Raw genomic sequence first — 12,094 nt, forward strand, 5'->3', positions numbered from 1 at the left:
ATCTTCTGTCTTCAATCCTCTCTACTGCTTGATTATAAACATTTTTCCTATCTGTAGATAGATTTCCTTCATGATTCTCTATTTTTTATGATGGGATTTTATATCTAGTTCATAAGAAGGCCTTCAAACAAAGACTGCAGGACTATTCGTTGGGCTATATTAATATGGGTTAGTGCAAATGGCTGTCATGGTGTCTTCTAATTTTGAGATTCTGTGATCCAATTTAAATATTCTAATTCAACAACCTGTCTCCAAAAGATAAATGAAATATTAAGGGAGACAGGTGAACCAGGTAAAATTCAAATTTGCACTTTTCCCTAAAAATTATAAACATTTATTAAAGTACATTAAACTTCTCATTAATATAAGAGTTTCAAACTCAGCTCCTTTTAACTCCAAATCCAGTGTTCTTTCCACTACACTACAGTTTTTCTGGACAATCTAAGACTTCTTAGTGCAAATTAAGAGGTTTAATTTCAATGCATGAACATATCTTACTGTGTGTGTGTGTATACACAACCCTGTATTCAAATATGCTAGTCCATATGTGACTGTGTGTCTTGCATGTACTTTATATGATATTGTCTTTCCTATTGAGAATGTGAACTCCTAAGGGCAAGAACTGCTTTTGTTTATATTTGTATTTGTATATTTGTATTTGTATGCATTTAGCACAATTATCAAACATATAGTCATTGCTTAATAAATATTTGTTGACCCAATGAGAATACAAGAATGTAAAAAGTTTAGCTTAACTACTTCAGAACAAATGAAGAAGCACTATGAAACTATTTCAGAACCAAAACTTAGAACCGATATGATAGAACTTTAAAAAATTTATTTTCTATGTCTACACAATTAGCATTATTATAAAGTTCAGCAGAACTACTACTTTATCTCTGATCCAAAGATAAGCAACCAAGATTTCAGAGTAGAAAAGACCTGGGTCAAGTGAAGTGGTTTCTATGCTTGGCTTCATTAACTTGTTATGAAACCACTGACAACTTACTTGAGCTTTCTGGGCTTCTATTCCATTCAATTGTTGAATCTGGGGGAGGCATAGTTAGCAGTTTGTGGGGGGACAAGTTTGGGAATTTTATGTCCTGTAAACTCAATATATCAATAATGTAATATGGCAGCTACATGAGTTAATGTAAACAGCCTGCATTAAGAGAGTAATATCTTCCAGGAATAAAGATATGATAGTAGTTTTTGTCTATGTTCATGCTGGCACCACATTTTAGAAAGAATGCCAATAAGCTGGATATTGTCTAGGGAAGAACAAGAAGAATGATGAAGTACCTCTGGTCCAAGTCAAATGAGGAAACTAGTTGAAGGAAATGGGAGTGTTTACTCTGGAATAGAAAAGATTCAGCAGGTATATGACAGCTATTTTCAAGTATTGGGCAGTCATGTGAAAGGGATTAGACTTATTTTGCTTGGCCCCAATGGACAAAATTAGGAGTAATGAATGAGTAGAAAGAAATTGCAATGGTAAAAATTTAAGCTTAACATTAGAAAATTATTCTCAAGCAATTAAAATCTTAAAAAATGAAGCAGGCTGCCTCAAAAGGTCTGCAAAAACCACAAAACTACTTCTTGTATTCTACAGTGGATACTTTAAAAAAAATACAGGCTATACTAAAAGACTCACAAGTTCCCTTTTTCCAACTCTGAAGATCTATGATACAATTTAGAAATATACTCATGTAACACCCTATCCCCAAAAGATAAATGAAATATTAAGGGAGAGAGAAAGAAGAAGCAGGCTAAGCTAAAATTTGCATTTTTCCTACAAATTATAAATATTATGCTAAAATAAGCAACTACTTGAAAAAAGTTAGTTTTTGAAACAATAAATAATACTTTCATTTCTTCCAAGGGATTTTACAATTCGGTTTGCCATTAATTCAGACTGGCCTGTCTCTTCCTCCCCCAAGATTATTAAGGATTAGGGAAGATTAGTTACTACACTATGCTTTCAAATCTGTTTCTTCAGGCAACTTGACATGCAAAATAACAAGGCTAAAATTGTCCAAAGATGATCATTACAATCAAGATTAAGAGACTATGAAGAGAGAAATCTTTCTAGGACTTCCATTCCATGAAAATCTAGATTCAAGGGTATAAAATTTGTGACAAATAGTTTCTGCTAAAGAATCTAATAGAAAAGAGATAGTGCCTGAAGCTTCAATTTCATTGATAAAGGGAAACCCTAAATGAAGAAATTCCATCTACCAATGTAAGTCAGTCACAGGGGGGCAGCTGGAGGACTCAATGGATTGAGAGCCAGGTCTAGAGTTGAGAGGTCCTAGATTCAAATCTGACCTCAGTCACTTAACTTCCATAGACTGTCTTTCACAAAGATCAACCAAAAGTGGCTTTGAGAATAAAGAACACTGTATAATTTAAATTATTTTCTATATAAAAGATCAATCCCTGGTTCATTTCTTCCAGGTTCTAAAAATGCCCACAGGGTTGTTCTTTTATCCTATTTAAGAAAATGATTCCACAAAAATTAGTTTATAGAGTATCAAAGTTCATCTTTTTAAACACTGATGGCTCACTAAACAATCCAGTGGGCAGACAACTGATCTACAAAGCCTTACCTGTGATACCAACAAATTCCTTCCTTCCTTACCTTTAAAAATTCTAGGGGGCAGCTGGGTGGCTCAGTAGATTGAGAGTAAGGCCCAGAGATGGGAAGTCCTAGGTTCAAATCTGAACTCAGACACTTCCCAACTGTGTGACCCTGGGCAAGTCACTTAACTCCCATTGCCTAGCCCTTGCTGCTCTTCTGTCTTGGAGCCAATACTGTGTATTGGCTCCAAGACAGAAGGTAAGGATTTATTTTTTAAAATTCTAGTAGGCTGTATTATTTCTATAGTATAAAAGCACTTTCAAAGTGTAGCTCATGAACTAAACAGATGTGGATAATATGTAAATTTATTTTCTGCTCACAAATCTCATGTTCAAACTTAGTTTCAATACAAATTTTGCTAATAGTAGAGTTACAGAATTTATATGCTTGTGCCAGTAGCTCTCTATAAATATTTTTTATTAACAGTATTCTTTTTTTAAAGAATTATTTTAGGGAATTATTGAGTTAAAAACCAAGGCAAAATATGAGGAATACAGATAATTTTCCAAAATACAAAGGGATGATGTATTTGGATTCAGAGGGCATGGGTTTCAAATCCTGTTTTTAATGTTTACTGCCAATCACTTAATCTTTCATGGACATGAATTGCCATATTAATAAAAAAGAGGCAACAACTATATGGCCTCTGAGGTCCCTTTCAGGTATAGGTGTATAATCTTGTAACTACAAAATAACCTTTGGCTAGTCTTCTCTATATACTTACACCTTTTTAAAGGTGTACATTTTGAACATTCAGGAAAGGTGGGTTTGTGGAATTTCAATTACTAAAACCAGGGGAATAATATCCTTTTACAGGAGAAAAAAGGTAGCAAGGTAACTAGTCAGGCTAGCTCCTAGTGCACCCTTTAGTCACTGACTACACCCAATTTCACAATAACTCCAAAGCCAGCCAACAAATTTAAAGTGACCAAATGATTCCTCGAATTTATCAGAGGAAAGGAAAATGGGAATAGGTGAAATTTAATACAGAAAAAGGATTTAAAAACTAGGGAACTTTTATAAGCTTTGGAAAACATTTTTTCATTGTAAGATTGTGCCTGCTTAATCATATAACCCCAATCCTTGGCTATTTCAACTTTAAACATGCAAACATTTAGCAGGGTTATTCAGGGCTTCCTGCTCCACAAATAATCTGCCCTTCCCCCAAAACCCATCAAATCACTTAAGTTTTGTGGATAGTAGGATCACAGAACTTGGGAGACTTAAGTTTTGAGCTGGATCTATATAGTAACTATTTATAAAACTATGAAAAATGCCAATTTTTTTGTAACCTAACATATACATGAGAATTACAAAAATTTTCTGAAAACTTTGAAAAGTATAAGAAATGCAATTTTTAGGAGCATTCTATGCCCTGAGAAAATCAATTATAAAGGATGTCTAACCACATTTCCTTCCCACTTCTATTCCCTCCAAATTCCTATCCTATGAAATTTCAATCTTTCTCACAATTTCATAATACTATCACATTTGTTGTCAAGTTAACCAGAAAAAAATTAATATTCAACTCAATATTTAAAGCCCTAGTAAATAGGAGGCAAAAATTATTCTTCCTGAAATGAAAGAATAGTATTTGGTGTTCGATACATGTCTTTTAGTGTCTCAGTATTCTCCATTAATTAAAGTGTTTGACAAAAGGAATAAAACCACATTTATACCCCACTTGGTAATTAACACAGCTCAGTGCTTTCAGTACCTAGAAGACTAGCTGGGAGAAGAAAAGTTCCATACAATTCTGCAATTTCTTACTTTTATGAAAAGCAACCTGTTTCCTACAGACTAACAATACCAGGGTCTTTGGGGTGCAAACCTCAAAAGCTATATGAAACTCTTTGTGAAAGAATGTTTTAATTTATTTTGAATACTGAAAATTGACACTGAAAAAAATGGTAGGAATAATATGGGATATAGCCAGGCATTTTCATGGTGGGAGGTGAAACTGAGAAATGTAAAGAGATCAGCCTACTTCTGAAGGGTCCTTTAAGGTATAAATAACCATAGATTGATTCGAGGCACTCACTCAACACAAAAGCTTTTCCCCCAATCTCTGAATTTATAAAGTTAGAAAAAAATAAAATGTCTCCCTATAAGTAAACTGAATGGCAGTTGAATAAACAATTCCTTTAGCAGAATATAAGAACAAATATTTTAAGCAATTTAACCCTACAACTAAATATATATGGGGAAGGGAGGAAAGTCTGCCCATAGGCTTCGAATCTGTAAATAACTCAAATCTTCCTGGAGTATTTTTAAAAGGCCTAAATTTCTCCCTGAGAAGAAACACAATATTAACTCTTGCCCTTAGTTCACTTTTCCCACCCAGAAATTGAAAGTTCACATTGCCACCTCTATTCCCTTATAAATGTCCTTTGTGAAAGGAACAGCATACAAGGCTCTCCTTAAAATCATCTAGCCTATGATACATCCTTAGAGCCTGAAACACAGCAAAGTGGAAGGAACAAAGCACTGACGTCAATTACTGGAGATTAACCCCCGAGACTAGTAGCAAGTAAAAAGCCTTTAAATATCAATATCCAACTATAGGCAACTGAAGTGAAGTGGGGAAACAGCTATCTGGGGGTGTGGTGAGGGAGGGGGACTTCATGATAGATGGATACCTGGGGGGGTAGGGGGATAGTTTCACTAATTACATATTTATTACAAGTACACGCCCTCCCTCATGAGTGCTATTTTTACAAGATCAATTCATTAAAGATTTTAAAAGAAAAAAAGAAGGCCAGGGGAAAACGGAGGTGGGTAGAGAGGGTCTAGGTTGAGGGAAAACAAGAAGAGCAAAAAAACGTTCAAAATTGGGACCCATTTTCTCTTTAGCTACAGAAAACTTGGCCCAAACTAGAGACGTTTAAGAAAGAAAAAGTGTAAGATCTCCCAAGAAAGGGAGTAGAGACAAGTTCAGTGATGGAGAAACGCGGAGATGAGGTTTTCTTTGAGAGAGGGGGTTGGGTGTGAAGGGGAGAGAGACCCCCGCGGGGAGTGGCAGGACGAAGCCCACCGGCCTGACTCCTCCTCCCTTGCTTGCGACGGACGCTCGGTAGAGCGGGCTGGCCGGGTAGGCCCAGACAGCCCCATAGTCCTAAAAGCTTCTCACCTCCTGTCCCGACTCCGCTAGGCCCAAACCATGTCCTGGTGGCGGTGGCAGTAGCGGCGTCCCGGGCCGCGGGCCTTCGATCCGGCCTGGGCCTCTCACCGAGCACACATCTAGGCCTGGCCCCAAGGGGCCCGAGGTGAAGGGCGAAGGAACGGCCCCGAGACGCGGGCCGCAGGAGAAGCCGACGAGGGACGGCGGCGGAGGCGAGTGTGACCGGGAAACGAGGCCCTGGAAGCAACAGAGGCCCTCGGAGGAGGCAACGAAGGCAGCGGCTACGCCTCACAAGGTGGGGGGGGCGGCTGTTGCTTTGGGGGCCCAGCCCTGCTCCATGGCGGTCAGAGCGAGAGCCCTGGAGACGCAGGCAGGAAGGTGATGGCGGAGGCCGCAGCACCGGAATCCCCACCCCCGCCCTGTCCACAGTGGTGACGGCTGCGGTGGCGACTACGGAGGAGATTCTCCTTCCCCGCAGTCGGGAACTGTGACTTACCCTAGCAGCAGGACCGCCCACGTGACCCTCCCACCGCCGGGGGGAGGGGGTGAAGCTGCTCTGGCTTGGAGGAGTGAGTCACGTGACGTTTCCCTGCCCCTCCCCTCCGAGAAAGGAAAGGAAGAAGGAGAGCAGCGAACTGTGTGCGGCTCTAGATCGCGTCCTCCCCGACTCGTTACTCTGGGCCCGCTGGGCGTGCGGCCTCCTCTACGTTGCGCACGTCCCTCTGCTAGAGAGCGTTCTGGGAAGGGAGAGGGGGAGGGAGAGGGGGAGGGGTGAGGTCTGAGGCCCGAGGGCGGGGCTCTGTGCGCATGTGTATATTGTAAAGCGAAACGTAGCCCAACCCGGAATGGTCAAAATTCTAGCTGATGGGCTAGGCAAGTTCTCTAGCCTACGTCCTTCTGCTGGCCTATCTTCCTTCTGTCCGCCCTCCTTTCTTGGTGGATCGAGGGAGGAGGCAGTGCTGAAAGTTCGGCCTGATGAAACTGTTTGTTCTCTGCCCGGAGGTTTGGCAAGCGTGGTAGCAAGGCCTTCCTTCGTCACAACTTTGGCACGAGCAGCCGGCGCCCTTGCAAACTCGGCTAGGCCTCAAACCTTCAAAGTGCTGCCCCTAGTTCCCCATGTTTGAACACACGTTTTAAGCTGGTTGTGAGGAAGAAAATCAGCCATTTGACCCATGGCAAATCATAAAGCCTCAGTTTTCTTAAGAGCACCTATTTTTCAGGGTTGTGTGGGACATTTATAAAAGACTTTGCAAAATTTAAAATGATAGCTATTATTTTTAGCTGTTATTAGCCCACCCACCCACCATATAGTCACTTGTAAAAATAATCAAACAAATTAGTCTTCTATCCTTCAATATTTATCACCACATGGTGTATATAGATGGAAGGAAAGTGGTGGGTAGAAGATCTTGAACTTCCTCACGTAATAATTTTCTTCAGTATCATTTGAAAATTTTTCCTCCACAACCAAATTCAACTCCTTACATTCTGTCCTTTAACAGCAAAAACCTTGGCATAATAAGGTAGTGATTAAAAGATCCTCTTAAAACCTAGGAAGACACTAGTCAAAGTAAAATTAAGTGAGCAGAACTAGAACATTGTACACAATAACAACAATATTGTAACGATAATAAACTAATACTGTGATCCAAGACAATTCCAAAAGATCCATGATGAAAAATGTTATCCTACTCCAGAGACAGAAGTAATCAACTTGTTCAGTTTGAAGTATACTTTTTTCACTTTATTTTTCTTGCTTTTTTTTTTTGCAACATGGCTAATAAGGAAATTTTTTTCATGACTTCAATGTATATTGAGAATCATCTTGCTTGCCTTCTCAGTGGGTGGAGGGAGAGAGAAAATTAGGAACTCAAAATTTTTAAAAATCGAAGTAAAACTATACCTGGAGGCTTAAATTTCTGTTTTTTAATGCTCCTAAACACATAAATCTAAAGGTCATAAACCAAAATCTTTTAAATGCCTTATTAAATTAGAAGAGGGATTGACAGGTGGATAACCTAAGAGCTCCACTGATTTTAAAAAGAAATTGAGGGAGCAATAGATACATCAGTGGATAAAATCAGGCCTGGAGACAGAAGGTCCAGGTTCAAATATAACCTCAGACATTTCCTAGCTGTGTGACCCAGGGCACATCACTTAATCCCAATTGCCTACCCCTTAAACAAACAAACAAAATAAAGAAGGTTTACCCCCACCCTAGGAGTTTGGATTATCTCATTTTTTTTAATTTAGGTATTTTTCCATGGTTATATGATTAATGTTCTCTCCCTCTCCTTTTTCCTCCCCCATCCCAGACCCAATAAGCATCTCCACTGGGTTATACATGTATTATCACTTACTACCTATTCCATATTATTCATTTTTGTAATAATCTTTTAAAAACCAAAACCCCATATTCTATACCCACATAAACAAGTGATAAATGGTTTCCTTCTGTGTTTCTGTCCCAACAGTTCTTTCTCTAGATGTGGAATAGCATTCTTTCTCACAAGTCCCTCAGGATTGTCAGGTATTATTGCATTACTATTAGTAGCAAAATCAGTTACATATGATCATCCCATAATGTTTCAGTCTCTATGTACAATGTTCTGATTCTGTTCATTTCACTCTGTATCAGTTGTGGAGGTCTTTCCAGCTCATGTGGAAATCAAGTACTTTATCTGGATTATTTCACTTTAAGGAATATAAGGGCAAACAAGACAGTCAATCATAAAGAGGCTAAGATCAGACCCAGTGGAGGTAACAAATTTAAATCTATAGTTGTTTTACCAGACCTATGACTTCATTGGTAACAGTAACTAAAAGGAAGTAATGCCCTCTGTGGGAAATGCACCTACTCTAAGGCTTTTATTCTTATAGTTGCCTAGGATAAGAAGAAATTAAATGATTTAATCAAGATCAGTCACTATTTGAATACAAATTCATGCCTTCAATTCCCAAAACTTAATTTCCACTAGCTGTTTATATTACCTTTTATATGATTCTTTCCTCCTCTAATTTTCAATCATATCTTTTTTCTTAATATATAGTTTCTCCAGTCAGCTTGTTAATGAAACATGTTTCTTTTGCACATGTTATTCAAGATTTGGTTCCCATACTGAACATAAAAAAATAGGTATGACCCACAAGCCCTTTTTCCAGGAGTTTTTCAATCCTGACCTCTCTTTGATCTTCCATTTGCTAATTTAATGGCAGACATTTTTAAAATTCTAGTTTAAAATCCACACGTGTCTAAAGCAGCTTTTAATAACTTTTTAAATAATAGTTTTAGCTTGTACCTTTAACTAACAAATATTTTACCAGTCTAAAAATATAAATTCACCACCATTATCATGATTATTCTTTTGATAGGAATGAGCACTAGTATCCTAAAGAATGGTATTTTTTAATTTTTTCCCAAAAAGAGATTCTCTCAAAAAGATTATTCATGGAAAAGTCCTTTATGTCTCCTATTCTAGAATACAAAAGCCAGATACAGTTTCACTTATTCTCTCCTTTGCTTCAGTTTCTAAGGAAGAAGTGATCCAGGTCAAAACCATTTCCTAGGAGGCAGCTAGGTGGGTCAGTGAATTGAGAGCCAGGCCTAGGGACTGGAGGTCCTAGGTTTAAAATTTGCCTCCTAGATACTTACTAGTTCTGTGACCCTGGGCAAGTCATTCAACCAACCACCGTTGCCTAGCCCACCAATTCCTGATACTTTTAAATCCATTCATTTCTTTTGAGTGTTAGCACCTTGAATCACTTTATCCAGCTCCAGTTTAATCTTTCTAAGCTACAGTCTCTTTTGCTATTTATAAATATGCCCACATTTCTTCCCAAACCCTGGAGCAACCACCATTCTGCATTTCTTCTCCTTTTAAAGATCCTAGTCAGCTACATTCAGTACCTTACACTAATTACTCAGCTCAGTTTTAGCTTTTGATCATTCGATTTGGTTGAAACTGATCCACTATAGGTTACTAATGATTTCCGAAACTGCTGATTCCAATGACATCTTCTCTGTCTTGATTCTCTTGTGCTTCTCTGCTTTTTCACCTTGACTTTATTTTAAAATTTAAATAATTGTTATAAACTTAATAAACATCAATAGATATTTCCTAAAATTAACAGAAAGCATGAAATTTTATTATGTACACTTTAATTTTTAGGATATATTAATTTTGCATGCTAGTTTCAATAATGCTTGTCTGTGCACTTTTCTGAATTTGTTTTTCTGTATGTTTTTGTTTCATTGACAGCCTTTTCTAGCTTTTTTAGCATCATTTATCAGTACTCCATGATCCCCCAGTACATATTCAAATATATTTAGAACCAAATTCTATTGGTTCCATTCTTTTTCTTAAGGAGTACTTTTCTTAGGTAAGATTTTCTACCTGTCATTATTTATTCTCCTTCTAATTTCCCCCCTTCAGATCTCGTATTTCCATTCATATTTTTATCTCTTGCTTTATTTTTTCCATTCATTCATATATTACTTATAGCTAAGTTATTTTTTTCCCTCAGCATCTTTGTTTGTGCCTATTGTGGAATTAGTTTTTTTCACCTAGGATTACCTATTAAATTTCTCTTAATCTATCATATTCATTGTATTTGGTGTTTTCTTCTATTTACTCATATTTTCCCAGGAGTTTTTTTTTCCAATGCTTATAGGCTTCAACTTGGATTATCTGGGCTTAAACTGGTTTTCATGGTATAAACTCCATAGAAGGAATCAGGTTGATCACATCTGGCATTTTGGGACCTGTTTTGGAAGGCCAGGGCAAGACAGTCCAGGCAGCCCCTTATTGCCTCTAGTTAGTGTAGCACTGGTTGCTGGCCACTAGTCAGGTTGAAGTGGCAGTCGGCTTGCTTCTAATATCTCATCTGTCTGCAGTTTTTTACAATGCTTACCAGCCTCTTCTGGATAATTCTCATCCTTTAGTTTCTATGATACTGCTCTCTTCATTCTCCTCCTGCATGTCTTTTAGCTCATTCATTTAGCATATGAATCCCTCTTCACTTTTTTATGCTTTTTTCTTTTGGTATTCTCATTAGGTTTCATGGATTTAATTATAACATACATGCAGACCCACTCCTCTTTTTTTAAGTAAATTGTTTTATTTTTTCTTCCCAGATTACAAGTTGTTAAAATTTTCATTTATCATTTTCTGATATTGTGTAATCCATGTTCTCTCCCTCCGTCCCCTTCCTCCTCTTTCCCCAAGATGACAGGTAATATGATATAGGCTGTCCATGTATTATTATACAATACATATTTCCATATCCATCATATTGGGAAGGAAGACATATGTCACCTACACAAGAGAAAGATTCATAGAAGAAATTCAAGGAAGAAGAAATAAAATGAAGAACGGCATTCTTCATTCAGATTCCATCAGCTGAATCTACAGCATAGACATCCTTTTTCATAATAAGTTCCATGGAGCTACCTTGGGTCCTTGCATTGCTGATAACAGTTAAATCATTCACAGTTGACCATCATACTTTATTGCTATTATTATGTTCAACATTTTCCTGCTTTTGCTCACTTCACTTTACATAACTCCATAGAAGTCTTTCCAGGTTTATTTTTTGAGTGCTACAACTTGTTCAGCTATTCCCCAAATGGACACCTCTTCACTTTTCAGTTCTTTGCCACCACAAAAAGAGCTGCTATAAATATTTTTCACCTATATTCAGTTTGATGACCAATATGGAAGTATGTTTTGCATGATAACCCAGATCAAATTGCTTAACATCTCCTAAAAGAAACCCTAAAAAGGAAAATTCCTTGGAAAGCCAAGACCGGAGCAGCTAAATGGCTCATTGGATTAAGAACCAGGCTAGAGATGGAGTTCCTGGATTCAAATCTGACCTCAGACACTTCCTATTCAGAAAGACACATACAGCCATTCCTTCTATTCGTGGTTCCTGAATAGTAGGCAATGGGACAAAAATTAAACTTTGGGATATTGCCTTATACTGTACTTTTAACTACCCCAATCTTCTCCCTGAAACAAAGGCCCATTTCATGAGTACTATTCTTCCAGTAATACTGTAGGGCTGAAAGTCACAGAAAAAGTTTCCAAAGAATTAAAATTTTGGGCCACCCAAAAATCAATGAAGGACTTCTGTATATGAGTAGCCTGTAATACTTTACCAATGAAAGACTGTTCAAGAGATGTAGAGTAAGAGATGTCATCCTAGAAATATATGGCTAGAAAAGGAATGCCAGCTATGTGTAAAAGAGAAATTGATGGATAGTCTGTGTACACTACATATCCATACTGATACTATCCAAGTTCAGAGTATAGCAGAAGGCCCCCAGCACA

At 37.8% G+C, this 12,094-nt stretch overlaps 1 protein-coding gene across 7 annotated transcripts in view; it reads right to left on the reverse strand.

Annotated features, from left to right (window-relative positions):
* The window catches only part of AFF4 (ALF transcription elongation factor 4), a 90,661-nt gene extending 84,201 nt beyond the window's left edge, over nt 1-6,460 (reverse strand). For 3 of the 7 annotated variants that reach the window (XM_056811161.1, XM_056811162.1, XM_056811163.1), the window contains exon 1: nt 5,772-6,459. The gene's annotated coding sequence lies outside the window, so the exon portion shown is untranslated. Of the gene's footprint in view, nt 1-5,771 lie in introns of all 7 variants that reach the window. The other 4 variants (XM_056811164.1, XM_056811166.1, XM_056811167.1 and 1 more) reach the window with 3 other exon arrangements.
* Between the last annotated feature and the right edge of the window lie 5,634 nt (nt 6,461-12,094).

This window comes from Monodelphis domestica, chromosome 1 (assembly GCF_027887165.1).
Source record: "Monodelphis domestica isolate mMonDom1 chromosome 1, mMonDom1.pri, whole genome shotgun sequence".
NCBI classification, from domain to species: Eukaryota; Metazoa; Chordata; class Mammalia; order Didelphimorphia; family Didelphidae; genus Monodelphis; species Monodelphis domestica.